This window comes from Lepisosteus oculatus, chromosome 12 (genome assembly GCF_040954835.1).
Source record: "Lepisosteus oculatus isolate fLepOcu1 chromosome 12, fLepOcu1.hap2, whole genome shotgun sequence".
Lineage (NCBI taxonomy): Eukaryota > Metazoa > Chordata > Actinopteri > Semionotiformes > Lepisosteidae > Lepisosteus > Lepisosteus oculatus.
In genome coordinates this window covers 11,048,524-11,063,121 of record NC_090707.1, presented here as the reverse complement: position 1 = coordinate 11,063,121, position 14,598 = coordinate 11,048,524, and the positions used below count along the sequence as shown (strand labels likewise).

At 42.1% G+C, this 14,598-nt stretch overlaps 1 protein-coding gene and 2 non-coding genes across 15 annotated transcripts in view; all 3 read left to right on the top strand.

Moving 5' to 3' along the window:
* The first annotated feature begins 1,461 nt into the window (after nt 1–1,461).
* On the top strand, nt 1,462–1,578 carry LOC138242111 (U5 spliceosomal RNA). Its single transcript, XR_011191366.1, has one exon. It is a non-coding gene; the product is annotated as a U5 spliceosomal RNA (small nuclear RNA).
* A 391-nt stretch (nt 1,579–1,969) lies between these two features.
* Nucleotides 1,970–2,085, top strand: LOC138242118 (U5 spliceosomal RNA). Its single transcript, XR_011191373.1, has one exon. It is a non-coding gene; the product is annotated as a U5 spliceosomal RNA (small nuclear RNA).
* A 4,992-nt stretch (nt 2,086–7,077) lies between these two features.
* Nucleotides 7,078–14,598, top strand: part of hecw2a (HECT, C2 and WW domain containing E3 ubiquitin protein ligase 2a) — a 49,806-nt gene continuing 42,285 nt past the window's right edge. For 3 of the 13 annotated variants that reach the window (XM_015358764.2, XM_015358765.2, XM_069197138.1), the window contains exon 1: nt 7,078–8,039. The gene's annotated coding sequence lies outside the window, so the exon portion shown is untranslated. Of the gene's footprint in view, nt 8,040–9,055; nt 9,772–14,598 lie in introns of those variants that run through there. The other 10 variants (XM_069197136.1, XM_069197135.1, XM_069197134.1 and 7 more) reach the window with 5 other exon arrangements.

Below are 14,598 nucleotides of genomic sequence, written 5' to 3'. Positions count from 1 at the left end.
GACTTATTTTTCCAGGCTCTGGGTAGGTAGGGAGGTGTTCAGAGTGTGGGGTGTCAGACCCAAGCTGGACGTCCCACTCTCTGACACATGCCCTGCAATTTATGGGACAGTTAAAAGTTTTCTAAGATCTCACCCAATTGGCCATATTCCCCTCCGAGATGTCAGCGTCCAAAAACTGGAAGATTTCGTAGCACCCCAGAACAATAGGCAGACCCCTGTGGGCATTTTAACATCAGCCCAAACAAGGAAGGTGTGGAAACACACATCCTCTAAATTTCTGTGCAACATTCACAGAGATTTAGCCTGGAGTGTCGTCCACCAGTGCTTACCGGTACGAACTTTCTTGTACCGTAGGGGCCTCACCCCCAGCCCTCGCTGCGTTAGGGTGGGCTGCGGCGAGGAGGAGACTGTGACCCATCTCCTGTGGTCCTGCTTTTTTGCTAAGGCCTTCTGGGCACAGTTTGAAGATTGGTTGCAGGCTCTCTCGCCCCAATTTACCCTGACCGCTGCTTTCATCATATACGGCATCTCTCCTGTCAAACTTCCCCCTGACGTGTTTGACAGGATCTGGGCCGTGGTGAACAGTGGGAAAGACGCCCTGTGGAGAGTGAGGAACATGGGGCTGTTCAAAGGCATCGAGGTCCCAGTCAAGGCAGCAGGTAGCCTGGCCCTGTTCATCACCCGAGAGAACTATTACCTCAGAGATCTGTGGAGAGAAGGGAGGGAGGAAGCAGAAAATCTGTGGGAAATAGAGAGCATTGGACAGTATCTCAAGAAACTGTGAAAAACATTATCATGTTTAAATAAAGAATGTGATTTGCACCAGAAAAAAAGAAAATTGTTGCTATGTAACTGTTACCGTGTCAAAATGTAATGAGATGTGATCATATATACTGTTTTAAGTATGTATATTAATGTAAAGCTTTCTGATTTGTGATTTCCTGTATTTTTTTGTGAAAAGAAAATAAAGTTCTTAAAAATCGAAAATCGCCTTTTACTAAAGATTTCCGTGGAGAGGAGCATGAATGAGTTCCATGCAATTTTTGTGCTTCCCTGCCTTCGGGTGGGGCGCAGCTGGGCTGGTCAAAGAGAGAAAACAAAACCGCTCACAATCGCTCTTGTTATGGCGGTTGTGGCAGTCTGCTCCGCGAGTCCTCGGTCTCCGGCCGTCTGATCGGCGCTCTTTTCTTGGGGGGGCGGGAAGTGTCCGGCCGCCGGGGATCTTGGGACATCGCTTTGCATAGCGGCTTCCCAGAGTGCGTCGTTTCCGGTACAGTGTGGCCGGGTGTTTTCCGAGTTATCGCACGGATTGGGCACGCCCGCAAGCCGAGAGCCGCAGGCGATGAGCCCGGAGCTGAACGGGCCCCACTGGCTCGTTTGTAAGGCCAGGTGCATTGCCAACCACGACCGGCAGGGCAGAGGCTTTGAAGGCGGCCTGGGCTCCTGCAGCTGTGCAGCCACGCACTCTGGTTTCTCTTCATCTCGTACAAATCTTTCGCCTTTTACTAAAGATTTCCGTGGAGAGGAGCATGAATGAGTTCCATGCAATTTTTGTGCTTCCCTGCCTTCGGGTGGGACGCAGCTGGGCTGGTCAAAGAGAGAAAACAAAACCGCTCACAATCGCTCTTGTTATGGCGGTTGTGGCCGTCTGCTCCGCGAGTCCTAGGTCTCCGGCCGTCTGATTGGCGCTCTTTTCTTCGGGGGGCGGGAAGTGTCCGGCTGCAGGGGATCTTGGGACCTCGCTTTGCATAGCGGCGTCCCAGAGTGCGTCGTTTCCGGCACAGTGTGGCCAGGTGTTTTCCGAGTTATCGCACGGATTGGGCACGCCCGCAAGCCGAGAGCCGCAGGCGATGAGCCCGGAGCTGAACGGGCCCCACTGGCTCGTTTGTAAGGCCAGGTGCATTGCCAACCACGACCGGCAGGGCAGAGGCTTTGAAGGCGGCCTGGGCTCCTGCAGCTGTGCAGCCACGCACTCTGGTTTCTCTTCATCTCGTACAAATCTTTCGCCTTTTACTAAAGATTTCGTGGAGAGGAGCATGAATGAGTTCCATGCAATTTTTGTGCTTCCCTGCCTTTGGGTGGGGCGCAGCTGGGCTGGTCACCGGGGATCTTGTTTTTGATTAACTTTGTTTTCTTTTCACAAAAAAATACAGGCCATCACAAATTAGAGAGTTTTACATTAATATACATACTTAAAACAGTATATATGATCACATGTCATTACATTTTGAGACTGTACCAGTTACATAGCAACAATTTCTTTTGTTCTGGTGCACATCACGTTCTTTACTTAAATATGATAATGTTTTTCACAGTTTCTTGAGATATTGACCTACGCCCCCTATTTCTCACAGATTTTATGCTTCCTCCTTCCCTTCTCTTCACCGATCTCTGAGGTAATAGTTCTCTCAGGTGATGAACAGGGCCAAGCTACCTGCTGCCTTGAGTGGGACCTCAATGCCTTTGAACAGCCCCATGTTTCTCACTCTCCACAGGGCGTCTTTCCCACTGTTCTCCACGGCCCAGATACTGTCAAACACGTCAGGAGGAAGTTTGACAGGAGAGATGCCATATATGACGAAAGCAGCGGTCAGGGTAAATTGGGGTGAGAGAGCTTGCAACCAATCTTCAAACTGTGCCCAGAAGGCCTTAGCAAGAAAGCAGGACCACAGGAGATGGGTCACAGTCTCCTCCTCGCCGCAGCCCACTCTAACGCAGTGAGGGCTGGGGGTGAGGCCCCTACGGTACAAGAAAGTTCGTACCGGTAAGCACTGGTGGATGACACTCCGGGCTAAATCTCTGTGAAAGTTGCACAGAAGCTTAGAGGATGTGTGTTTCCACACCTTCCTTGTTTGGACTGATGTTAAAATGCCCACAGGGGTCTGCCTTTTGTTCTGGGGTGCAACAAAATCTTCTAGTTTTTGGACGCTGACATCTCGGAGGGGAATATGGCCAATTGGGTGAGATCTTAGAAAACTTTTAACTATCCCATAAATTGCAATATCTCAAGAAACTGTGAAAAACATTATCGTGTTTAAGTAAAGAATGTGATTTGCACCAGAAAAAAAAGAAATTGTTGCTATGTAACTGGTACCGTGTCAAAATGTAATGAGATGTGATCATATATACTGTTTTAAGTATGTATATTAATGTAAAGCTTTCTAATTTGTGATGTCCTGTATTTTTTTTTGTGAAAAGAAAATAAAGTTCTTAAAAATAAAAAAAAAACAATCGATACTGTTGGGTTTTGTTTTTGTGAAAATACTTGATTTCACTATAAACTTCTCACAATAAGCACACCTGAAGAAGGCTCCATGGCCGAAACGTTGTGCTTTTTTCTCTTTTTTTTTCAGAGTGGAATAAACCTATTAGTTGTTCCTTTACAGCCTACGCATGCTGACGCAGCTACCCACCTGAAATCTCACAATAAGTATGCACTCATATAGACTTGCAACACTATTACAACTGTTGTAACAAAAGGTGATTGTCTTTTATCAATCATTAAATTAGAGGAAGTAAATGCTTGTTAAACTCTTGTTAATCTGTTTGCAAAGTATCACCTCTGTGTCTTGTTTATGAAAACAAGATTCTTTGGTCGCTATGGTTCCACCATCTTGCCACCAGAGGGCACCCCCAACCTCTAGGAGCTACTCTTGCTGTACAGCAGAGGAACAGACCAAGCAGATGTCTTTTGCCACTCCCTCATTGTCTAGTGTCACTAGCTCTCCCTACTTTCCTTCATCAGGCCTATTTAAATCCTGCTCTCTAACCACATTGTGTATAGTGTTGTTTGCTGTAAATATTCTCATTTTTTACTATTTCCCTTATTTTAATAGCTTTCTCCTAATCCTGCTTGCTTTCCTTGTTAGCCTAATTCTTGTTTTTTGTTCCTGGGATTTGTTTCCTTCTTTTTTTTTTGCATCTTGGTTTTTCCCTGTTGGTTGTTCTATGTTCCTGGTTACCTACCTGGTTTTGGACTTTGGTCTGTTTGTAGACTTCATTAGTTGATTGTGTTTTATGGTTGTCTTCCTGGAATGCTTTCCTGGTTCTGGACTTTTGTGTGTTTGTAGGCTATGGGTGCAGATTGTGGTTTTTTGTCCTCATCATGATTTCTTTGACAGTTGGAACCTGCATAGAATCCATTCCTTGAATATCTGTGCCATCAGACAGCCCATTCAGAGGTGAATACAATGCAGAAACCAGCCCCCTTGTGCCAGGTCAATAGTGTTCAAGAAAGAAAATATAGGAATGGAAAAAATGATGAGAGAGAACCCAGAGACCCTTATTGCTGGCTGCTACCAGGCAAACAACTGTGAAAACTACCTTTTTTTTTTACTGGGCGGAGCAGTGGTTCTGTGGCTATCTTCTGCAGCTGGCAGAGGAATCCTACTCCGTTGGGCCTCTGAGGAAGGCCCTTATCCCAAACTGCTCCAAGGGCGCTGTATTATGGCTGACCCTGTGCTCTGACCTCAAGCTTCTCTCCCTGTCTGTGTCTCGTGGAGAGCAAGGTGGGGTATGCGGAATGACAAACTCCTAATGCAAGAAATTATATAGGGCTAATAAAGTGATGTTATGTTACTGAGCACCAAAAAGCCTGGCACACAGATATATGCAAGATATAATCAAATATCACCAAAAGAGGCATCAGCAGAGGTAGGCAGCAGGAACTGATTCTGGCGAGATTCACAAAGTGGTGACTACCACTTTATTAAAAAAATAAAGTATCACATTCAAAAATGAATACAAGATCTGAAATCACCACATCCAGATGCAAATGATAGAGTTTGCAGGACAACAAAAACCTGCAGTCCTCAATAGCCTTGCAGAGCCGAGCTGCAGCTCACAGAAAGGAAAGTAAAAATTCTCAAACAACAGCTTAGGAATCTGAATATTTCTTACTGCAGCCCTAAAAACAACAGAACAGCCCTGAGGCTCAGGATGCAACATAATTACACAAACCTCCACACACACTGACAACCCTGTTATCTGCACAGCAAACTCTAACACCCCAAACACTCTCACTGCACACCTGTCTCTTTTTTGCCTAAACACAGTGCGATTAACACACACCACCGGCCCCACAGATGGCCTCACCCAACACCCCCACCTTATTTTCACACATTCCCACACAAACTTCTGCTTGGCAGTATAGTGCACCTCAGGCACTCCAGAACCAGTGACTCTGAGGTAGCCATTCCCATTGACTGCAGTGGGAAATACATCAGTGAACACAGGCATTTCCCAGGACTCAAAACAGCAAAGGTATGGTGTCCAATGAAAGAAAAGGCACCTCGGCTTCCTTCCAGATCAACCCTATGGACACCAAGGCACATCATCTTCCATGGTACCAACAATCTAAAGACCCAAAGACAGCAGGCGGTTCGGTCCATCAGTCCTTCTCATCAGAATAGAGATCTCCACCCTGCTGCCAAGAAAAGACATGCAACACCACACAATCTAGAAAACGTACTCCCAGCTTTCATGGTACTGCTTCCAAACATCTGCAGCACAAGCCTCAGCATCCCACCATGTGACCCCAGTACCTAAAAGACCACAAACACCTCAAAAAGCAATCGGAATGTTTACAAAGGAGAGCACAATCGGCAGGGACCTAACCAACTCCTCAAAGAGGACACATAGCCAGAAATAAAATTATAAAGAAACGTTTTACAAATCAAAGAAAGGTTGTGAAAATTCAGGGGTACCGTGGAACCTGTTAAACACATGGTCTGAACATCATTGGTGCTGTGGTGGAAAAGCTATTGACTGTGAAAGATCCCCTGCCTCTCCCAGAATATTGCAAGTACAATATTTAAATACTTAAATATTTAAGTGCCATATTTTTTAAAAAAAATCATTAACAAATGAAAGGAAAGTTTCATAATTAGAAGAAAGGTTATGAAATTTCAAGGGTAATGTGGACCCTAATAAACACTTGGTTTGGACATTGTGGCTCTAGGTAAAAAGGTATTGACTGTGGAACAACCTCCACCTAACCCAGAATATTGCATGTAGACTAAAGTCATATTAAAAAAATCCGTAAGGTCCACAGAAAGTATTTCATACTTTCCGTGGACTCTGTAAAACACTTGGGTTGAACTTCATCGGTGCTCTTAAAAAAAGCTACCAAGTACAGCACATCTTTCCTTCTTTCAAACTTATAGCATATGTACAGTAACTGCAATACTAAAGGCCCTTTGAAATGAAAACAGAAAATGAAAACTAATTAAAGAAAATCGAATCCAACACACACACAAGATGCATTATTGTAACCTATTTTGAATTTTGGTATTCTGCTTTATATGGTCATATGCAGGTACTTCGCATATTCTCGCGTTATGAACTCATGTATATTGCACCTAAAAACGAAGGTTTCTAAATAATGCAGTGTAAATACAATTCCTGAAAAAATAAACATCAGTGGTTTGAAAGTTCTGCATGTTTTCCTCTCAAAGTTATTAATATTTGAAAAAGTGTGTATCAAAAATAAATAGGCATATAAATGCTCAAGTGAAGGATGTAAAAAAAATCCCAAATCACACACAACAAAATACAAGAAGTTTGACATCTCTAGGTGGTTTCCTTGAGACATTATTGAGGTATTAAAAGATGTAAATCGAGCTTATATTGTATATAGAACTTCAAGCTGGTTTTATGGTGGTAAATTATGTAACATAGAAATTCACATACTGTACCTCAATTCCTAGTTACACTGCTTTTCATCCGTCATTAAAATTGTAATATTGGAATTGTAATTCCAAACAACGCAAAGGATGAAATGCTGAACAAGGGTTTAAATCGGAGAGTGCAAATCGGAGAATATCTGCGATCGGGTTGAGCCTGTGTTCTGTGCGTGGGATCCGGAGATGTGGACAATGCGATAGTTTTAATTTGCAGGTTAAGATATGAAGTGCTGCATTAGAAATTCTGAAATGGGTATTATAATCATCCTGCTGCTTTAAAAAAAAACAATGGTTGTCGTTAACGACAGCGACTGTAAAAACGTTTTTTTTCGCATTCTTTAAAAAAATAATGAATTTAACAGACGTGTATAATACAATGACAAACTAGGAATGCTCTTCTCGTAGAGTGAAATGGTGATAGTTAAAAGGTAACAGAGGACCTTAATATACGGTTCTCTTTCACCTGACCGAATGTGTGTACAATACTGTATTTTTGTTTGTATACGTTCCGTAGAAATCGGTTCGCTCTCAGTTTTATGCACAGAAATCCTCCCCGCTCTCTCCTGCGGGATGGTTCAAACCCCTCTTCAGTGTGCGTTTTCTTCCTGGTTTGCTCTTTGCCTGGCGCTGTAGAAATCCAAGATGAAGGGAAAGTGGTGCTTCTGTATCCAACAAAATTAAAAACTGAATGATAACTCAACATGTTGGTATTTCACTGGGTTTGTAAAAAATAGGGGGTACCCCAGTTATCACTCCTTTACCCGTTTTGCTTTATTTTTTTCCGTTTATATTTCAGCACATATTTTCTGAAGGAGAAAGAGAATAGAAGGTGTAGTTAACGGATAGTTATGCCTGTGCATTTTGGGGATGAGGCGAAGGAATGCGTTTGTGATTGCAGGGAGCTACAGTATGCAGTGGGTGCTGTTGCTTCTGCGGCGGAAATAGGCGCCCTGGCGGATGCGAGGTGAGGTCTTTAAAAAAATACATAAGAAATGAGATTTCTCCATGAGACGACTGGCCGCTGCCCATCCACTCGAGGAACACGGGAAAACATCACCACTGCCGATTTCGGGGCGTCTCTGATTCCTCACTGCCCCTCGGACTCCTCAAACATCTGAGCAAGCCCGCACGAGCAGAGGAGAGGGGCAGGCACGGGGATGCAGTAAGAGCCGCCTCTGGCGCACGCCAAGTCCTGGATGAGGTCCGGGGCCCATCCCTACAACGCTGTAACTGGATATACAAAAAAAATACATGATTTTTCTAAGCATCTTTATGGTTTGAATACATTTTTTTAAATGGAATTGCTGGCTCCCTTTCTTTCTTGCCTCCCCTCTTTTGTATTCCTTTCTTCCCGGGGTAAGTAAGGTAGTGGAAAAGTGTATGCTTACGTAATGCGCGGCTTAGATTGTTTTTGCTTATTTTACAACCAGGCGTGCGGAATATGTATATATACACCAATAATAATAATAATAATATCTGATGTATGATAAGATTTGAATTTGGCTTGTGTTATTTTCAAAACCTTCGATCAAAGTGGGCTACGTGTGGTCTTGCGGTATTATATGCTGATTCTTTGTATTATTAATATAAATAGATATCGAGGGAATTCCCAGAACAGACTCTCCGTTCCAGAAAGCTGTGTTTTTATTCAGTAACGCTAGGGAGAGGGCTGAGGCTGTAGTATTAATGATGATACAGGCATATGCGAGTGACAGTAAGGAAGACAGGTAAAAATGTACAATAGAAATACACGAAGGAATGCATAAAACTTACTAGTACTGTACTGAATGGCTTGGGGCTTGTGTTGAATTACCTGTGTTGCACTATGATAATTACTGTATTTTTTGCATTTTTTACTTCATAACGGTACCACGCAGAAAAACCCTAAACCGTGGAACTTGTTGATGTTATGCAATTTGTTGCAGAGCAAATTGTCAATTACACTACCATAGTTTATCACGTTTTTTATAGTTTCTGTATGCTTCATTAGAATGGCGATTAGTTGTTTTTCCACCTCGTCGAGACCGCATGCCAACTGAACCAAACAACGGAAGCAAAATCATACAAATATACAATAACTGTTAATTTAATAGTGTTGTATTTGTTCACTAATTTTATTAGCCTGTCCATAAACTAGTTTTCTCCTCCATTAGAGCTTTTTTTTTAAAGATAAAAGCCACTAGCTAGCTGTTTGCGAATTTTAAGAACCTAGCCGATAAACCCAGTACAGTATTACAACCATGACGTGTAGCAGAGACAAAGCTACCAACTCCTGAAAGCCGTTTCAGGACTGCAGTATCACAGTGACATTATTTATTCCAAGGGGACGGAGTCAGCTAATTCGCTTTATTAAATTACCTTGCGATTCAGTCCAATTTCAGTGCTCGTGACGTTTGATTGGGCTGTCAGCGGGTTTTTTTTTTCCAGTAGACTAATATCCACTGTCCAGCACTCTGCGCTTCCTATGCACACCTATCCTGTATGATCCGTCACCTCTCACCTCGGATATATCCATACTGTACGTATTTCGATTCCGATCTATACAATGTACATATGATCGTATTTATGATTCGCTTCTTCATGCAGTGCGACATTTCAGTCTGTCAAAAGCTTTAAGAATTTTTATTTTCACCATGTGCACCCGAGATCCAAATAGGGGTAGTTAATAATAACATGGTTTTGCCATTATTTTTCGAAACAACCTCCTGGCAAAACTGACACACTTTGTGAAGCCCAGAAACGCTCTCCACGACCCCTGGGACCTTGCCTGTTAGGGCCCACCTGGCAGGCGACGTGTTACAAATCATATGATCACTTCAGGTCACGTGAGATGTTCCGAAATTTCGTATTGGGTTAAATCCAGATTGAAGGCTGTTTTTACGGATTGCTGAAAGAACAGTGTGATAGTTTAAAGTGGTCGGGAGTGACTCCCAAGGGTCAGTGAGAAGTCTCTCCAGGCGTCTGTCTATAAAGTGGCTAAAGCCTTCTTGTGTAGCTATGATGAGTGTGTATTGAGTTCATCACTGCTGTCCCACGCTGAGCTGACTGTGTGCTGAATCCTCATTTTCATACCCTGGGGAGCAGACAGGTAAGCCGGCTATGAGAGTCTTTATAGTAGAGTTCAGTGAGGGAATTTAGCTTGACTGCTGTTAGAATTCCAATCAAATATGTATGGTGTAAACCTTCTGCCGACTATGTGGAGAACAACTAACAGAGTCTTCACGGTAAATAGTGATATGGAAAGTGGAACATCTTAATTTGGAAAGGCACTAAAGGATGCTGTTTAAAGTATGTATCTGGGGGTCTCTTTTAGTATAACATTATGTGTGGGTGTGCAGCAGTTTACTGGCCATTCACTCACAGTTCAGTGAGCACCCTGAATGGGATCATGTGATCTCTAGGTGGTAGGCTGTCATCCTGTATTAGATTATGTGATCCCTAGGTATCAGAGGCTGTCTGGTGTCCTGGAATCTTAAGGCTTTAGGGTTTCATCCTGCACCTTCAGGTTATCCTGTAGCCACTCTTTCTGTTGTGAATCATGTGAAATCCAGGATTAGGAATTTGTTGTGGGATCTTAAGGCTGTAGGGGTTCATTCTACATGCTCATGTTGGGGAGGATTTCTAAGTGAATAGTTATTCTGGAATCACCAGTTAAGGTGGATAGAAGCAGTGCTTCGATTTTAACTGTCTTGGAATTGGTGTATACCCCCATCTCTGATTTTATGCATGGAGGAAGGTGGGTTTTGTTTTTTTTAATTATTTTTTTATTTTATATCTGCATCAGGATAACAGTTTTTAAAATCTTTATTATAGGGATATTATATAATATCTTGACAATGCATGTGTGTTTTGCATCAGTGAATTACTTCAGATAATTTACTCATTGCAAAACCTGATTAACAGAACCAATGACTGGTGTGGTTAATCTTTTCCAGGTTGGTACAGATGGTCAGCAGTTGCCCAGTTAATTGAAAAACTGCAGTTCAGAAAAGGGTTTGGTGGGAACCCTGTTTGACTGAGTCCCGGGGGAGTGTAGCATTGGGCTGCTGGGTTAGAGTTTAAAAATATGCCTTGCGTGACCAAGAACAATATGGCATTAGCTGCCCCTGATGGAAATATCAGGATTAGCAGTGTAGGTGTTTCCTGTGGAACATTACCAGCGTGCCTGTAAGTTGTGCTGTGTTGTGACTTGCTCAGTGACGCCCAGGCCAAGTTAGAGACTGTAACAGGGCTTCTGAATCCTCTGGGACAGCAGTCTTTTGCTTTTCTTTCCAGATTACACTCTCAAGGAACTGATTAGCTGGCCTTTTTGTTAATTTAGACATTTGTTTTTAACTCAAGGAGTTAATGTAAAAGACACACTCCATTCATTGATGCACCTATCACATTATTCTGAAGCCAAGGGAAACATGTTTTATGTTAAACGTTTGAGTGAAGCTGGTGATTGAATGGAGAGCTTTGAGTGGAGGAATTGGAGGGCACTGCCAGGAATTCAAGCACAGGTATTTAGTGTGGGCCTCTTTCAGTGCCCTGTCCTACTCTGTCCCTTCTCTCTTCTGCCACTCCTGGGGGGAAGAAAGCACTGAGCTCACTCCAGTTTTCCTGTGTTGTTCATCTGTGTTGCTAACTCTTCTCGCCCCAGTGCCTTGTTCAGCCTCTTCCAGAAAACAACAGGCTCCTTTTGCTACTAGTGCTGTGATCAAAGCTTCTGTTTATCTACTGATTTAAGGACCCAGTACTAGATTTGAATTCACCTTTCCTTCTGTTCTGTGTGTCAGAATTTATGGTGTCTATGGGAGCAGACATGGTGAGACAGAGCTGTTCAAGCAGCGTCCAGTAACTTCAGTCCAAGCACTGTGAAAGAGAGAGAGGTGTACGGCTCTGTCCTGTAAAGACAGGCCAGGGTATCCCCCTTGTCGTATTTGCAGCCCTGGCTTTTTCCTCACACCCACGCTCTCCCCCCTGTAGGTTTGTAATCAGCATGTTGCCTTATGTTGTAATGGTAGCAACTAATTATCATTGATGCCCTTCAAAACACAAGCTGTTTTAAATCCAGAAATTCACAAATGGTATTCCAGTGTATGAGGAACTGAGTAATAATAGTTGTTATTATAATGATGGTAGTTTTAGTAATAATTATATATTTGTAACAACAATAATTGTAGTAATATTCCAGTTAGTAAAGCATGGTGAAGGAGGTTTATAATTTAAGGCTTTGTTTAAGGGCTTTTTTTCAATTTAGTTGACTTGACTTGCGCAGTGCGGTGGCTCTGTGGCTATGGATCTGTGCCTGTGGCTGGAAGGTTGCCAGTTCATATCCCACGGCTGGCAGAGGAATCCTACACCGTTGGGCCCCTGAGCAAGGCCCTTAACCCCAACTGCGCCAGGGGCACCATATAAATGGCTGACCCTGCGCTCTGACCCCAACCTTCTCTCCCTGTCTGTATGTCTCGTGGAGAGCAAGTTGAGGTATGTGAAAAGACAAATTCCTAATACAAGAAATTGTATATGGCCAATAAAGTTATCTTATCTTGAAGCAGCTGCTCTAACAGAGTGTGCAAGTTACACTGCATTAATCTCTAAGGATCTCATGGCAGTGCACAGAAATCTTATTGTAAAACCAGCTGAGCAGCTCACGTACTGTGAGCCCATTTACGAAAAAAATGGGACTTTGTATACCCTGTGGTGGACCAGTTGTGGTGGTGTTGTAAGTAAGGTCTCCGGGTCCTTTCTCTTAACCTTGTTTATCACCTGCTGTCTGGGAGCCCTGTGCCCTTGGGATCTTTAATGATGTCCAGCCAGTGAACAGCTTGGCAGGGACTTTTAATTAAGGCTTGATGCTAGTCTGTGTAGAGCAGGGGGGCATGTACACACAGACACTGGTGCATTTGTTGGCCTGGCTACTCTTAAGGAAAACAGAAGGAAGGTTTGGAAGGAGCCTTCAGACATTCCCTGGTCATACTGGAGCAGTGCTACCCACAAACTGGTATAGTTTTTCAATATGGTAAATGTGCCTGGTGTTGTGGCATATTTTGCATGGGTTTCTTTTAAATGACTTACAAATGAGCCCAAATTCATTTTCCTTTCCTGTAATTTCTGATTTACATGAGTTTTCTATGCTAATGTTGTGACTTACCATAACAAATGGAATATGCAATACTATCCTTAGGAACTTTTACTATAGTAAACAATTATCATAATCTACTCTAGTACAGAAATCAACATAAACCTGTAGGCGAGATCAATAAAAGCAAAGTAATTCCAGTGTAACATTCCTGAGAAAGTAAAATTACCATGCCTATACACAGTGAGAAATTTAATAAGTGTATTGGCCTGGTTCAGTTATTTGCTTCACTTCCATAAGTCTCTGTGTTCTGTAGGGCAGCAGAAACGAGCACTGCCTGATTGCTTTTCACTTTCCTCCAGTGTGCATTTCTCTCCTTTCAGGCCAAGTATATAATTTCATCATCTGCGCTGGGCCTTAATCTTAAATCATGCTAATTTCGAGTCTTTAATGAAATTCTGAAGAAGGGTTAGACTGATTAAAAAATGAATAAATCCTTATGTCTCTGAGCAGAGAGAGCTACCCATCCTGGAAAACCAACAGACCAGAATTTTCATCACCTTTATTCTAAAACGTAGTCTTCTTTATATTGTACACAAAATATTGAAATGTAAGTTTTAGGCCTATATGTAATTTATGTATACCGCACATGAAAGCCTGGGAAGTTAAGTTAACATAAGAGAGACTTCGGCGCTCCATGTATTTTTAGTAACATATTACAGGGACTAATTTGTCTCAGAACAGGTTGAAGCAGAAAAGCCTCAAATTTGAAAAGTAGAATGTTCACAATAAATATTTGATGATTATTTGCAAAAAATTACAGGGTATTATAAACAAAAGTTTCATAAAATATATGTGCTAGATGAGACAGCAATAAAAAACAGGATTTTGTTGATGCTTAAAACACCAATGTTTTTATTGACTATTGACAAACTATTGACTATTGACAAACTATTGACAAAAAAATGACAATTTTGTCATTTTTGTCAAGGGCCACAACCTTTGTCATTTCTATTCCCTGGTTTTATACAGGAGTATAAAGATTCTTAACCTCAATGGACTTGATTTAGCAAAGAATTTGCAGGTGTACATCAATATTTTTAAACTTTTAGGACTTAAATGTGATCCAGATTTATCAAGAGGAATACTGAACGTATCAGTAGCCAAACTGTACAAATCCATACATTTCTACATACTGACTATTCAGATTTATTCATGTAATCTAAATCTGTTGAAAATAAATGCTAAAAATTTAGTTCTCTAATAATTTTTTTGTCATCTGGTAGTTTTACAAGGCCTCAGAAACTTAATAGAAGCTTCTGGAAGTCATCTTTATTGTTCCTTGATGTCAGAGGACATCAAGTAGAGAAATAGGTGAAACACTCTGTACTTTGTCATGAAAGGGGAACTCAGAGATCTGTCCAAAGATCAAAAGTAAATGATTACAACAATTTGAGTTGGTTTTAAAAAATTCTGTAAGACATGTCAGTGACGTTTGTCATTATGAAGTTCAAGGTTAATAGGGTTGTTGAAACCCCACTGTGGTGCTGATGTAAGAAAGTTTTGCCCAACTGTGAGGTCAGCAAATTGATTGGGGAAGTTAACTCACACCCAGGGGTAGCAATTGGAAATCTTGAAAAAAATCTCTGGCATCATTAGGATACAATATCTTGAATGCTACCCTTTAAGTCCTCCTGTTTGCCGCAGTATCAAGGAAGCCTAAGAAGAAAAGAGAAGAATTTTCCAAACATCAACTGATTGGCTCAAATTGGACCAAACAAAGTGGATAAATGAGACAGAATTTTGGACAGTCTTGCTAGTCTCATCATCCCTTCTGTGAAAAAGTCTGCT